Genomic DNA, 13,095 nt, shown 5'->3' with positions numbered 1-13,095 from the left:
AATACTATAAAGACGCATTGTTTGTTAAAATGTTCCTCGGATAATGAGTATGGATATTAATATTACATACCGTATACACTCACACTCACTCACACTCACTCACTCTCACTCACTCACTCTCACTCACTCATCTCATTTTCTACCGCTTATCCGAACTACCTCGGGTCACGGGGAGCCTGTGACGATCTCAGGCATCATCTGGCATCAAGGCAGGATACACCCTGGACGGAGTGCCAACCCATCGCAGGGCACACACACACACACACACACACACACACTCTCATTCACTCACACAATCACACACTAGGGACAATTTTCCAGAGATGCCAATCAACCTACCATGCATGTCTTTGGACCGGGGGAGGAAACCGGAGTACCCGGAGGAAACCCCCGAGGCACAGGGAGAACATGCAAACTCTACACACACAAGGTGGAGGTGGGAATCGAACCCCGACCCTGGAGGTGTGAGGATGTATGGGGCACACTAAGCCACCGTGCCCCGTACATCCCATATATGATGGTTTAAAATAAAAACTTTTCAGAACTGTATTGAGGTCTTATGATGTTTTTAAGTTGAAAGTGTCATCATTGAGCTGTTTTTGGTCCCCATCACACACACGATGTGGAACAGACTTTCTGTATACAACCTTAAAGGGTTCTCCGGCTTACATACGCCTAGAAAAATATAGAGAAATCCCTTTAAGGTCATTGTAAAGGTTCCTTGAGGAACCCTTGACCTCTGCACAATGGACTGGACTAGAAAGCTCTGGTCTGATTTATTTCTACAGAAATGATCTACCATCTTGAGAAAGTCACAAACAAGCCAACAGAAGTGTAAAAAAGTGGCGTGACACAATAATCTCATCCCTCAGTCGTCTCCTCTAAACGTCCGGCAATGTGAAATGGATCTCGGTGCCTTTGTCCATCCTCACACATGCGAAAACGCTCTGCCTTCAGTGTGAACGAAACACAAACCCAGCTCTGGGTCATTCAGATCGAACTTCTCTGACTCAGAGTGCTGATGCAGAAGTGTCGCTCCTCTGCGCGTGAGGGTGACGGCTGTGGAAGCGGAAGTGGGAGGAGATGCTGAATCCGCACTCAGGTCTCACAGCACGAAGATCCATCATCTCACGTGAACTGTGAAGAGACCAAATCCTCATCCTCATCGTCGTCTCTGTGCGATGGACCACGGTGTGATTTTCTATTTCAACATGTTTTTATTAAACTTCTCTCAAATCTCTTCCTGTTCCTGCTCTCCCACAGCGTCGGGCTGCGATCACCACTCACATGTTGAAGACACCACGTCGCTGAGAGCTGAAGTGTTAAAGCTGTTCTTTTATTTTAAAATGATCATTAATAGTTTTTATATTAATATTATTATAGATATAAATCACTCAGGTTGCTGCTCCATCGCACCATCTGCGCAGTACATACACATCTCAAAGTCTTTCTTATAAGTAAAGATGTCAGAATAATGAGATTATTACCAGTGACCAACCAGTGATCAGTGACCATGTCTAGCTCCGCCCACACGTTCCTGTTCAATAGAAAGAGGAGCCAGGTACTTACAGTACAACCCATTGGGTAGTGAATACGTTGAGAAAATGTTAGACGCTTATGTTGGTGAAGTGTGTGTGTGTGTGTGTTTGTGTAGGTTTGCCAGCAGTGTGGCTTGAGCTTCGTCATCAGTCCTTGTTGAACATCTGAGGCGGTAAAGCTGTGTGATGAAGTGATGTGTCCTGCTGAGTAAAACTTCCTTCTCATGCCAGCTGCATGTGACGCTGCGATGTTTGTGATTGCTGAGGGAGCGCCGGCACTGTTGCAGATTTCATTTATCAGTTCAGCACATGTGAAACAGAAAGCAGGCCAAAAAACAAACCCCTGCTGCTTTAATAGTCTCTGTAAGAAGCAGAAGAGGAAAGCTGAGAGATAATGAGCGCTTGGGCTCCATGCGGCCTCGTGGGAAAGACAAGCGGGCATATTGTTTCTCCGGTCCAGGCATGCTGGTGGACGCTGAGGGTGACGTGCCCTTGGATGAGAAGGCATGGCAGCTGCTTCACTAACAGCGGGAGTGGGAGTGTGTGTGTGTGTGTGTGTGTGTGTGTAGATTTCAGAAGCATGCTGTGAAGGAAGAAGACAAGCAAGTAAGTATGCAATGAGGAGGAGTAGGCATGGCCTTTGAGCCATTAAGAGAGGTGGGTGTGGCCTCAGTGCCTTTTCTAATGATGTGGGTGTGGTCTCTGGGCAAGTGAGTCATAAAAGAGGAAGGAGGTTTAAATAAAGAAAAGTATCCTCTCCAGAGAAAGTAGGCGTGGTCTCTCTGTCTGTCCAAATGAAGGAGGTGTTAGAAGAAGGAGGCGTGGTCTCTCTGTCTGTCCAAATGAAGGAGGTGTTAGAAGAAGGAGGCGTGGTCTCTCTGTCTGTCCAAGTGAAGGAGGTGTTAGAAGAAGGAGGTGTGGTCTCTCTGTCTGTCAGTTTCAGTAAAGAAATGACGTGTGGTTTCTGTAAATCGCTGCTAGTTGAGAACGGAAGTGGTCTTTATGACTGTCTGTCTCTGGAGGAGGCATGGGAAGAGGTGTGGCCTCAGTGTCTCATAGAGCCAGAGGAGCAAGTAGGTGTGGCTTAAATTAATCTTGAAATGTTTACTTACTAAATTCTGTATAGATGGATTACTTCATCTGATCCTGAAACAGCAGTGAAAGCAATCCTGGCTGTTTTAAAATAATCGTTCCTTTTGTATTGAAATTGCATCTAACGAGGTCTGAACTGTGGAGTTTAATCATTCTCTTAAAGCAGAAAAGAGACTAAAGAAACATTGACCAGAAAAGGGGGTGGGACGGGGAGGTGACCTTTAGAGAGACAGAGATTAAAGTGAAAAAATGTTGCTTCGGAATGCAGACAAAACATGTGTGTGTGTGTGTGTGTGTGTGTGTGTGAGTGAGAGAGAGAGAGAGAGAGAGAGAGAGAGAGAGGATGGGGGAGGGTGATGAGTGGAGGAGTAGAGAAAGTGATGGGGGAGGAAAAACAGAATTCGTTAATGTGATTATTTAAGAAATGCCCTTCCCCCGTTCAGCCTCGTCCCACTGACAGTGTGAAACTCTAACCTCACTGAGGATTATGGGAAATAAAGGTGTCGTGAAGGCTACGGTGTTTAGTGTTTGGTGTTTAGTGTTTAGTGTTTGGTGTTTAGTTTTTGGTGCTTAGTGTCTGGTGTTTAGTGTCTGGTGTTTAGTGTCTGGTGTTTAGTGTCTGGTGTTTAGTGTTTAGTGTTTGGTGTTTAGTGTTTGGTGTTTAGTGTTTAGTGTTTAGTGTTTGGTGTTTAGTGTTTAGTGTTTGGTGTTTAGTTTTTGGTGCTTAGTGTCTGGTGTTTAGTGTCTGGTGTTTAGTGTCTGGTGTTTAGTGTCTGGTGTTTAGTGTTTAGTGTTTGGTGTTTAGTGTTTGGTGTTTAGTGTTTAGTGTTTGGTGTTTGGTGTTTGGTGTTTAGTGTTTGGTGTTTGGTGTTTAGTGTTTAGTGTTTGGTGTTTAGTGTTTAGTGTTTGGTGTTTAGTGTTTAGTGTTTGGTGTTTGGTGTTTAGTTTTTAGTGTTTGGTGTTTGGTGTTTAGTTTTTCTTCTGAAAAGACTGTAATCATATTTCTTAAAAAAAAAGCTTTACTTAGCTTGAACCTTTTCATGGAGACTTTACAAAGTCTAAAAGCACATGAAACATTATGTCTGCTTTACCTTTCAATGTCATCTCTGGGTTTTATTTGTTAAACAATAGACGTTAATGAAGTTTGCGGTTAGTTCAAACACACAGGTTATGTTGTGAAAGAACAGTGGAAGAAAACAACAAGGTTTCTCAGCAGAAAATAAATAATACATATCAGATATAATGTTAGTTAGAAGTCCAAGCTCAGCAATTTTCCTTGTTAATATTTATTTCAGAATATTTCATTCAAAATGGCTGTGCATTCCAGACTGGCAAAACAATCTAGTAAAACATCGTTCGATATCTAGTGAAATGGGAAATTTCTGCCTTTGGAAAAGCATGTAAATAAGTGATAACTTCACCGAGTGATTTACAGAAGACTATAATTTGTTGCATGTTTTTTTAATATATTGAATGCACAGTGTCAGAAAGAAGTGTCAGTTGTTTGTTGCTCTAAACTGTGATGAATTCACTTGTGTTTCCCTTTGCATGGCTTTGTAGTTCTAAGAACACACCGGAAGTTAGTTAGGGTATAACAGCCATCAGCAAACTTCAGGACCATGGACAGAGCACATCTGGCGCTCGGCCCAATGATCCTGACCAGTGAGATTTAGAGAGGACGGAGATGTGGTCAGATTGTGGCTCCACGTCTATTCTCTGTAAATAAAGAGCTTGACATTTAAACACTTTAACAGTGTGGTTAAGCTTCTAGTATGTGGAGTCGATTCTGAGGCGCGGCAGTAACGTTAAAGCCGAGGACAGAAAATACGCTTGAGGATTTTGTACTGATTCATTATAATTATTTACTATAGTGTTGTTTTTTAAGGTCGAACTGACTGTGGTGTTAATTGACAATATGAACTGTGCTGATTTGTTATTTTCCGCTCAGAAATGCAGAAATAGGAAGCTTGACTTAGTGTAAAATTAGAATCGAATAAGTAAATATAAAGGTATTAAACTTACCTTCAGCAGCCGTGGAATGAATCAGATCACATGCAGGAAGAAGCAGCGGCTTTGGAGAAGCTCATCCGGATCATGGACGGAATCAGAAAGCAGAAATCATGCAGAACTGAGCGCCATGAACACCGCGGCGGTGTCGTTTCTTCAGCCGGGAGAGCTGTCAGGAAAATTTTCATCCAGAGCCGCACACCATGACTTAAACATCAGGCGGAAATGAGGCACGAGACGACGGAGAGGCTCGTGGACCAACTGCGTGTTTAAAATTAATGTCACAAATGAATCAGCAGTCGTGTTTAACATCCAAAAAAAAAAACTGCGTGCGTGCAGGAAAAGCCGATGCGCTTATAAGCGTTCCAGAAACTTAATAAGTCGCTGAGCAGAGGAGCAGAGGTGCTTATGAGCTGCTTATGAGCCTCTGCGTCCGGACTCTACACAAGCAAAAGCCTTGAGTCGCAGTAGAGGAGAAAAAAAATCACGCCAGGACTGGGTTGCCAGATTAAAGCGTGTGTCTAACATCGGAAAAAACTCCTCCCACAATTTACTCTAAACTCAACCCAAGCAGAGAAATCAAAAGAAATGACCAGGGAGTTAATAATAAATAAATAAATCATAATTATGAGTTTTTATTTCCACTGTTAACGTTGATTATTTTGCCCCAACTGCGTGTCACCGTCCTTTACACCACACCAATTTTACACTTATTTCTCATTCACACTGTTCCTTCTCCAGCTCTCTGTCACCTGGGGCTGATTTCTTTCTACCCCACACGGTAGGTACAGTTCAGTCGTGTCAGAGGATCACACCGAGTGTCTCCCACAGTGACTGACATATAATACATTTTCTTTTCCCCAAGAATGCATTTGGTGGAAAAATAAGAGACGACTAAACAGGCAAGGGGAGAAGATGGGATGTAATACACCCCACAATCCTAACAGTTTCATAATCAATATAGAGTTTAGATTTTAGACCAAACATTTAATGTCATCATGAACATCAGTGGAAACATATATGTACATTTCAGAGTTATTAGTATATTCAGAGTGTGAGCAGCAACAGTCTGAGATCTTTCCAGTCATGTAAATAAGAATATATATTTGTGTAAATTGTTGACTAAAGATAAAAGGTCTTTCTGCCTGCCATTATCTCTGTAAATCTCTACCTGTAATCCACCAAAGGTGAATAAATATCACAATACAGGCAACCAGGAACCCGCTGTGCTGCGCGGTCACACCGTCTGATCACGCACACAACTCTCTGTTATCTTATATTGAAGCAAGTTAGTGTACACACACACACACACACACACACACACACACACACACACAGGCTTTACAAAGTCCTGAAATCGGTGATGCTTTGCATTGCGGTTGTCATGGCAATGCCTCCAAGCTCACCTGGAACAACAGGGCTGTGATGTTACTAGTTAAATATTTACACCGCTATTGATTGAAGCTTCAGCGAGGATTATTTATATTCTTGTTGCTGTACAGTTACTGACTGTAGCCACGTGGAGTTTTGTCTTGAAAAGTTTTCCAACCATCAATAGAAAGAAATCATCATCCTGTTGATGCATCACTGGGTGCGGTGGTTTATTTTTAGTACAGAAGTGACCCAGACATAGTTGTGTGTGTATATGTGTGTCTGTATATGTGTGTGTGTGTGTGTGTGTGTGTGTGTGTGTGTGTGTGTGTGTGTGCTGATATGAATGGATCACCCACAGCAGCAACAATTCATCTGTACTCATAAGATGATTAACACAACCTGTGTGTGGAAATGAGTGTGAGCTTAAATCTATAGAAGCAGAGAAACAAACCCAACATTAATTATTTCCCTGTAACATCCCTAAATATTTTATTCCCCTACACCACAGCAGTCATAATATGTAGCGTGCTCTGTACACCTCCCTGCGAATGAGTTGTTGCTATAGAAACGATAACGTATTAGATCTAATGCGTTCTGCTGTCCTAGAAAATGAATCATCACCTGACCACCAATCAGAGTCCAGGGTCCAGAACTCAGCAGCTCTGGGGTGTAAATATTTTTGGGTTCCACATTAAAAACGTAGGTTGGGTTCCATACAGAATCAGTCTCTGGTCTCCAGGCTGTTGTTATGAAGCACAATAAAACGCTCCGTAAGTCACAGTCTCATTTCTCATCGATAGCTGTTTCCTGTCTGACTGTTTGATGGAACCAGTGGGCGTTTACGGTCAACACAGGAGACATAAATAATTCTCCTCTCTCTCTCTGTCTCTCTCTCTCTCTGTCTCTCTCTCTCTCTCTCTCTCTCTCTCTCTCTCTCTCTCTTTTTCCCTCCACTCTCTTGTTCTTCCTCTCCCTCATTTACACACTTGATCACTTGATGTTTAAACAGCAGTAACAAACATTGCATTTTTCCTCTGAAGCTAATATCAATAAAATTAAGTGTATAATGGAGCCCAGACTCCGAGTCTGTCCATCTGGATGTGGAAGGAGGCCAACACAAGCACGGGTCCATCTGCACGTCCCGCAACGCTCAGCGTGCTAATAACCGCCGTCTAGGACACACAGAGCAACCACACGGCTCCTTAATCCATCTTTACCCTTTGGAACGTGGCCATGTGGAGAAGGTTGTTCGGGTTGTTCGGGACTCATCTTCATTTGTGTTCTTTTATCAACTTGCAAATTGGGTTTAATTTCACAATATGGCTTTTGTTATTCAGCAAATTATAAAATAGAACTTGATCCAACGTGTTTAAATCTCATCCTCGGTCAGAACCTCACAGAGCTTCATCACTTAATGAAGCCAGGAGAGGCTAAATCAAGGTCATGATATTGTAATTGTGTGTGTGTGTGTGTGTGTGTGTGTGTGTGTGTGACGTACACTTTCTTACACTTCACTGGATGCCCTGGATGCTTCATGTTTCATGTTAAATGTATTCTATTTTGAATCTTAAAGCCTGTAATTTCATTGTAAAATTTTTAAAGACAAATCTTAGAAAGTTCAAGACACAGAAAAAACGTATGTTTATTAAATACTCCACAGAAAATGTAAATCACTGTAATATCTGTTTCAGGTAAGCTCTCTACTGTAAAGCAAGCTGACGGTGGGGTAAAGGATAATCTGACCGAGCACATAGGAATTCATTAATTTCATTCTTCATATTTTCCTTAAACCCTCTCGGGATAACTGAGGTCTCTGTATAAGCCGTGTTTCTTCTGATGTTCTCCATATGGAAAGGTTTTTTGTGCGGACTTTAAAAAAAAATGTTATTAAAGAATGAATTTCTATATAGGGGTCACGGTGGCTTAGTGGTTAGCACGTTCTCCTCACACCTCCAGGGTTGGGGGTTCGATTCCCGCCTCCACCTTGTGTGTGTGGAGTTTGCATGTTCTCCCCGTGCCTCGGGGGTTTCCTCCGGGTACTCCGGTTTCCTCCCCCGGTCCAAAGACATGCATGGTAGGTTGATTGGCATCTCTGGAAAATTGTCCGTAATGTGTGATTGCGTGAGTGAATGAGAGTGTGTGTGCCCTGTGATGGGTTGGCACTCGGTCCAGGGTGTATCCTGCCTTGATGCCCGATGACACCTGAGATAGACACAGGCTCCCAGTGACCCGAGGTAGTTCGGATAAGCGGTAGAAGATGAGTGAGTGAGAGAGAATTTCTACTGTATATTTAATGTTTAATCGTATCCTTCGATCCTATAATGAGTTTCATTCCATAATATTTGTATAGATTTGCGTGTATTGTTCTGGTCTGAACGCTGCCTACTAGTTCCTGTTCACACACATCCAGATTTTTATTATTATTCTGTTGCACTCTTGAGCTCTTAAAACAAACCGTTTCCCTTTTTAAAGCTAATTTCATTTACCACACAAAGCCTTGCAGGATCTTTGTTCTAGGATTTTAACTTCCTATTTTATCTCAAATCAGAAATCTTTGGTGATCCATTTCAGATACGCTGAACTAAAGGATTGTGCTCTGGAGTCAGTGCTCTGGAGTCAGTGCTCTGGAGTCAGTGCTCTGGAGTCAGTGCTCTGGAGTCAGTGCTCTGGAGTCAGTGCTCTGGAGTCAGTGCTCTGGAGTCAGTGCTCTGGAGTCAGTGCTCTGGAGTCAGAGGTAAAGCTGGAACTTTTGTTTACATCTTTCAATTCTCTCCGTTTTCCATCTCTCCAAATCTTTCATTCATATCTATTTTCTCTGTTCTATTACTTCTTTTTTTCATCCATGTTTGTTACTCTATCCATTCATTTATTCATCTTCTCGTCCTTTTTTTATTTACACCTTTCCCGTATTTCTGGTTGCTTTATTCCTTCCTGTTTTCCTACCTCATCGTCCCTTTTGTCTACTTCTTTTTCTGATTTTTATGCCTACATTTCTTGCATTTCTAATTTCCCATCTGCCCATCCTTTTCCACTTCCCCATCCATCTTGAGCTTTCCATCTGTCTCCCCTTTCTTTCCTTCCTTCTTTCTTTCTATCTTTCTTTCTTTCTTTTCCCTTCCTCTCTGACTCTGAAAAAAGTTTAAATAAAAGTGAAAGCTGTTTTTCTATCACATCAATTATTGAACCTGGAAATAGTAAGAAGCTGAGATTGGCCTGTGTGGTAGTGACACGGCTCTGAATTATTCATGGATGGAGGAAGACGGGTGGAAGTGAGGCTATTTCTCTTGCTCTTATCCTTCCACTCGTCCCTCCATCAACTTGCTCTGTTTGTAAGTCTTTACTCTTAAACCAGACGCCTGCTCTTTTCCCCATAACTTGTGTGACTGACTCACGTACAGTAGACAGCAATAATATGGGTTTGCTTTAAAAAACCTCAAGTTACTCCGTCGATAATGAATGAGTTGTGGAGTGGGACGTGATCACTCTGTATTGGTGACTCATGCTTAATAAGTGTATTGTATGTGTTTGTGCATGTGCATGTGTGTGTGTGTGTGCATGTGAGAGAGTGTGCATGTGTATGTATATGTGTGTCTGTGTATGTGTGTGAGTGATTCTGTGTGTATGTGTGTGTGTGTGTGTGAGAGAGAGAGAGAGAGAGAGAGAGTGTGCATGTGTATGTGTGTGTGTGTGTGTGTGAGAGAGAGAGAGACAGTGTGCATGTGTATGTGTGTGTATGTGGGTCCAAAGGGTGTAAAGTCCATCCGCATTCCCGTGCTAGGCCCCGGCTTGGTGTTTGATCTGGAACGGAAAACCTTGGAGAGAAAGGAACCATCAAGTTACCCGTGCATTCGTGTCTTTCACTCATGCCATCCACTGTAGCTGGGCATGGTCTGTGACTAGGGTGAAGTGGCGGCCGTCGAGGTAGTACTTCCTCATATCCCACTGAATCGCCAGGGCTCCTCGTTCCACAGTGGTGTAGTCCCTCTTGGAAGAGGTCAGTTTCCGACAGATAAATAGGACCGGGTGCTCCTCCCCTTCAAGTTTATGGGAGCGGACGGAGCCTAGCCCCGCATCCGAGGCGTCTGTATGTACAATGAAAGGAAGGGAGACATCGGGGTTCCTCAGGACGGGGTGGCTTATGAGCACCTCTTTCAGTGGAGGAAGATATCCACACCGGTTCGAGTTGGCCCTTCTTGGTGAGATCTGAAATGAGGGATGTTATAGAGGAGACATTTCACAAATCTCCTGTAGTAACCAGCCAAGCCCAAAAAGGCACGTACCTGCTTCTTTGTGCTGGGAAGTGGGCACTCATTCACTACCTCAATCTACTTCTCTTGGTGTCCTGATGCGGTACCCCAGGTACTGTGCCTCAGTCAGCCCTAGATGGCATTTGCGCAGATTGGCCCCCAGGCCCGCCTCCTGGAAGGCCCCCAGGACCTCCCGCAGATGGAACAGGTGACATTTCTCGACCAATGTCGAGAAACGGATCATAACGCTGTCAAGGTAAGCGTGCTGGGAGGAGCCGGTGGGGGTGCAGCACTATGTCCATGAGCCTTTAAAACTTGGCTGTTGCCCCATGCAGTCCAACAAGACTTGCCAATGAAAATGTGGAAGTGTGGAAATGAAACAAGCCCTCCCGAGTCTCTCTACGGGGTAATTTACCTGGGGAAGGGAGTAGGTGTCAAAGTCTGATACCTGGTTGAGCATCCGGAAGTCATTGCATACAGTAGCCAGAGCGTTCCATTCGGCATGGGGACGATGACTATAGGCCTGGACCACGGGTTGGCGGATTCCTCAGTGATGCCAACCTGCAGCATTTTGGCCACTTCTTCCTCCATGGCATGACTGCAAGCCTCCAAGAACTGATATGGCCGCTGTTTTACCACCGTCCCAGGCAAGGTTTTGATCTTGTGTTGTACAATGTGCGTCCGGCCAGGGTTGGTTCAGAACACGTTGCTGAATTGGTCGATGAGCTCGGTTAGACCTTGGTGCTGGTTCGGTGCAAGATCAGTCCCCTGTTGCAACAGGGCACGCTATTGGGGATCAGTGGCGGGACAGTCAAGGGCAAACACAACAGGCACAGGCGGCAACCATTTCTTCAATAGATTGACATGATATAGTTGTGTGTCTGCACGCTTACCAGGCTGTTGCAGGCCATAGTTCACGTGCTCTTTGCCCTTTTTTTGACAGTGCAAGAAGTGAAAATGTGCAGGCAAAGATCCAAGCTGGCACTAGAGGTGCAGGTGAGCATAAGTGCAGATCAGTGGCAGAGCAGCAGCTGAGAAGCGATGTGGGTCAATCCAGGAGTGGTGGGTGGCTAACAGGCTGGAGAGGTCCTCAGTCTCATTACTCTGGTGAATCTGCAGAGACAGAGGGAGGGAACAATATCCACTGTTAGACATCTGGAGATAATCTAATCTTTTACCTCTTGCAGCACTGAGCCAGCCTTTTTTAGCTCGCCTACTCCTGGAGGGTGAAGAGTTAGAAGCCGCTCCTGATTGGCTCCTCCGGTTTTGGCGCACTTTCTGCCACACCGCCTCGTATCCACTGCCAGTGGCGCTGGCCGCGGTGCTGAAATGCAACTGTTTCTTTAAAATTGTAGAAACAGCGGGGCGGAGATCGCTTTGCTTTCGGTTTTTGTCACAATATGTATGTGTGTGTATGTGTGTTCATGTGTGTGTGTGTTTGTGTGTATGTGTATGAGTGTTTGTCTGCGTGTGTGTATGTATGTATGTATGTATGTATGTATGTGTGTGTATGTGTGTGTGTTTGTCTGTGTTTGTGTGTGTATATGCATGTATATGTATGTGTTTGTGTGTGTATGTGTGTGTGTTTGTGTGTGTATGTGTGTGTATGTATGTATATGTGTGTGTGTGTGTGTTTGTGTATGTGTCTGTGTTTGTGTGTGTGTGTATATGTATGTGTGTTTGTGTGTATGAGTGTGTGTATGTGTGTGTTTGTGTATGTGTGTGCGTGTGTGTGTGTTTGTGTATGTATGTATGTGTGTGTGTGTGTGTTTGTGTGTGTGTATGTGTATGAGTGTTTGTGTGTGTGTATGTGTGTGTCTGTGTGTGTTTGTGTGTGTTTGTCTGTGTGTGTATGTGTATGTGTGTATGTGTGTGTCTGTGTGTGTTTGTGTGTGTGTGTGTTTGTCTGTGTGTGTATGTGTATGTGTGTCTGTGTGTGTTTGTGTGTGTGTGTGTCCCAGGCTGAATAATGTCAATGTGAGCCTCAGGACTGTGTGACTCTCTTTCTTGTCTTTTTCTTTTTGGGTATAAAGTGTGTAAAGTCGTCCAGCACAAGTCTGTACACAGACACACAGCAGGGGAACTGCTTCCTGTTGGCGTTGCCTGTCCGCTGTTTTGTTCCTCATCTTTGAGGACAACTTCAGGTTATTTAAGGACAAACTCTTTTGTTAGACCTTGCACTTGTATCATAAAATATAATATCATATTGGCACCAACCTCGAGCCGTTACTAAAATGGTCTCAGTTGAACCTTTGTACTGGATTGGTGGCTAACAGAAGATTCGAGTTACAGACATTTCTAGTGAACGTGCAATCTTTATAAATTTTAAAGGCTTTCAGTGACTTTCAGAGTTTAAATCTTTGACTCCTTTCATTTGTCCCTCATAATTAAGAGCTCTCCCAGCGTCCATCTTAAAGAGCCGAATCGATGAGACTTACAGATCGTATGAGACTGTAGATGGCCTGTGCAAGACCTGCACCGCTGGGAAAAGGAACAGCCATTTTAACACTTACAATGTAAATAAAATCTATTTTATAGAACACTAAATAATACAAAAATTATTTAAAATAGGCTTTAATTTTACAGGTGTCTTGAAAACCATATAACAACATATTTATTGTTAATAGTATTATTTTATGTCTGATGACACGCTGAACTTTTCAGTATATAAGAGTTTTTTCTTTTTTTCTTTATTGTCGATAATAAAGTAACAATAATATTACGACCATATAAAGCCTATATAATAATAAAGCATGGCTCAGTGGTGTAATGTTTTAATCCTCTTACACTGACAATGACACATTATTTTATTTATCTATTGTTATGTACAGCTATAA

The 13,095-nt window shown here is 43.3% G+C and overlaps 1 protein-coding gene across 2 annotated transcripts in view; it reads right to left on the bottom strand.

Annotated features, from left to right (window-relative positions):
• fam163ba (family with sequence similarity 163 member B, genome duplicate a) overlaps positions 1–5,085 on the bottom strand; it is a 20,960-nt gene extending 15,875 nt beyond the window's left edge. For both annotated transcript variants that reach the window (XR_009650105.1, XM_060896002.1), the window contains exon 1: positions 4,653–5,085. The gene's annotated coding sequence lies outside the window, so the exon portion shown is untranslated. The remainder of the gene's footprint in view (positions 1–4,652) is intronic.
• Between the last annotated feature and the right edge of the window lie 8,010 nt (positions 5,086–13,095).

This window comes from Tachysurus vachellii, chromosome 20 (genome assembly GCF_030014155.1).
Source record: "Tachysurus vachellii isolate PV-2020 chromosome 20, HZAU_Pvac_v1, whole genome shotgun sequence".
In the NCBI taxonomy this organism is placed as follows: Eukaryota; Metazoa; Chordata; class Actinopteri; order Siluriformes; family Bagridae; genus Tachysurus; species Tachysurus vachellii.
The sequence above is the reverse complement of the archived record's forward strand: the minus strand, read 5'-3'. Positions and strand labels throughout refer to the sequence as shown.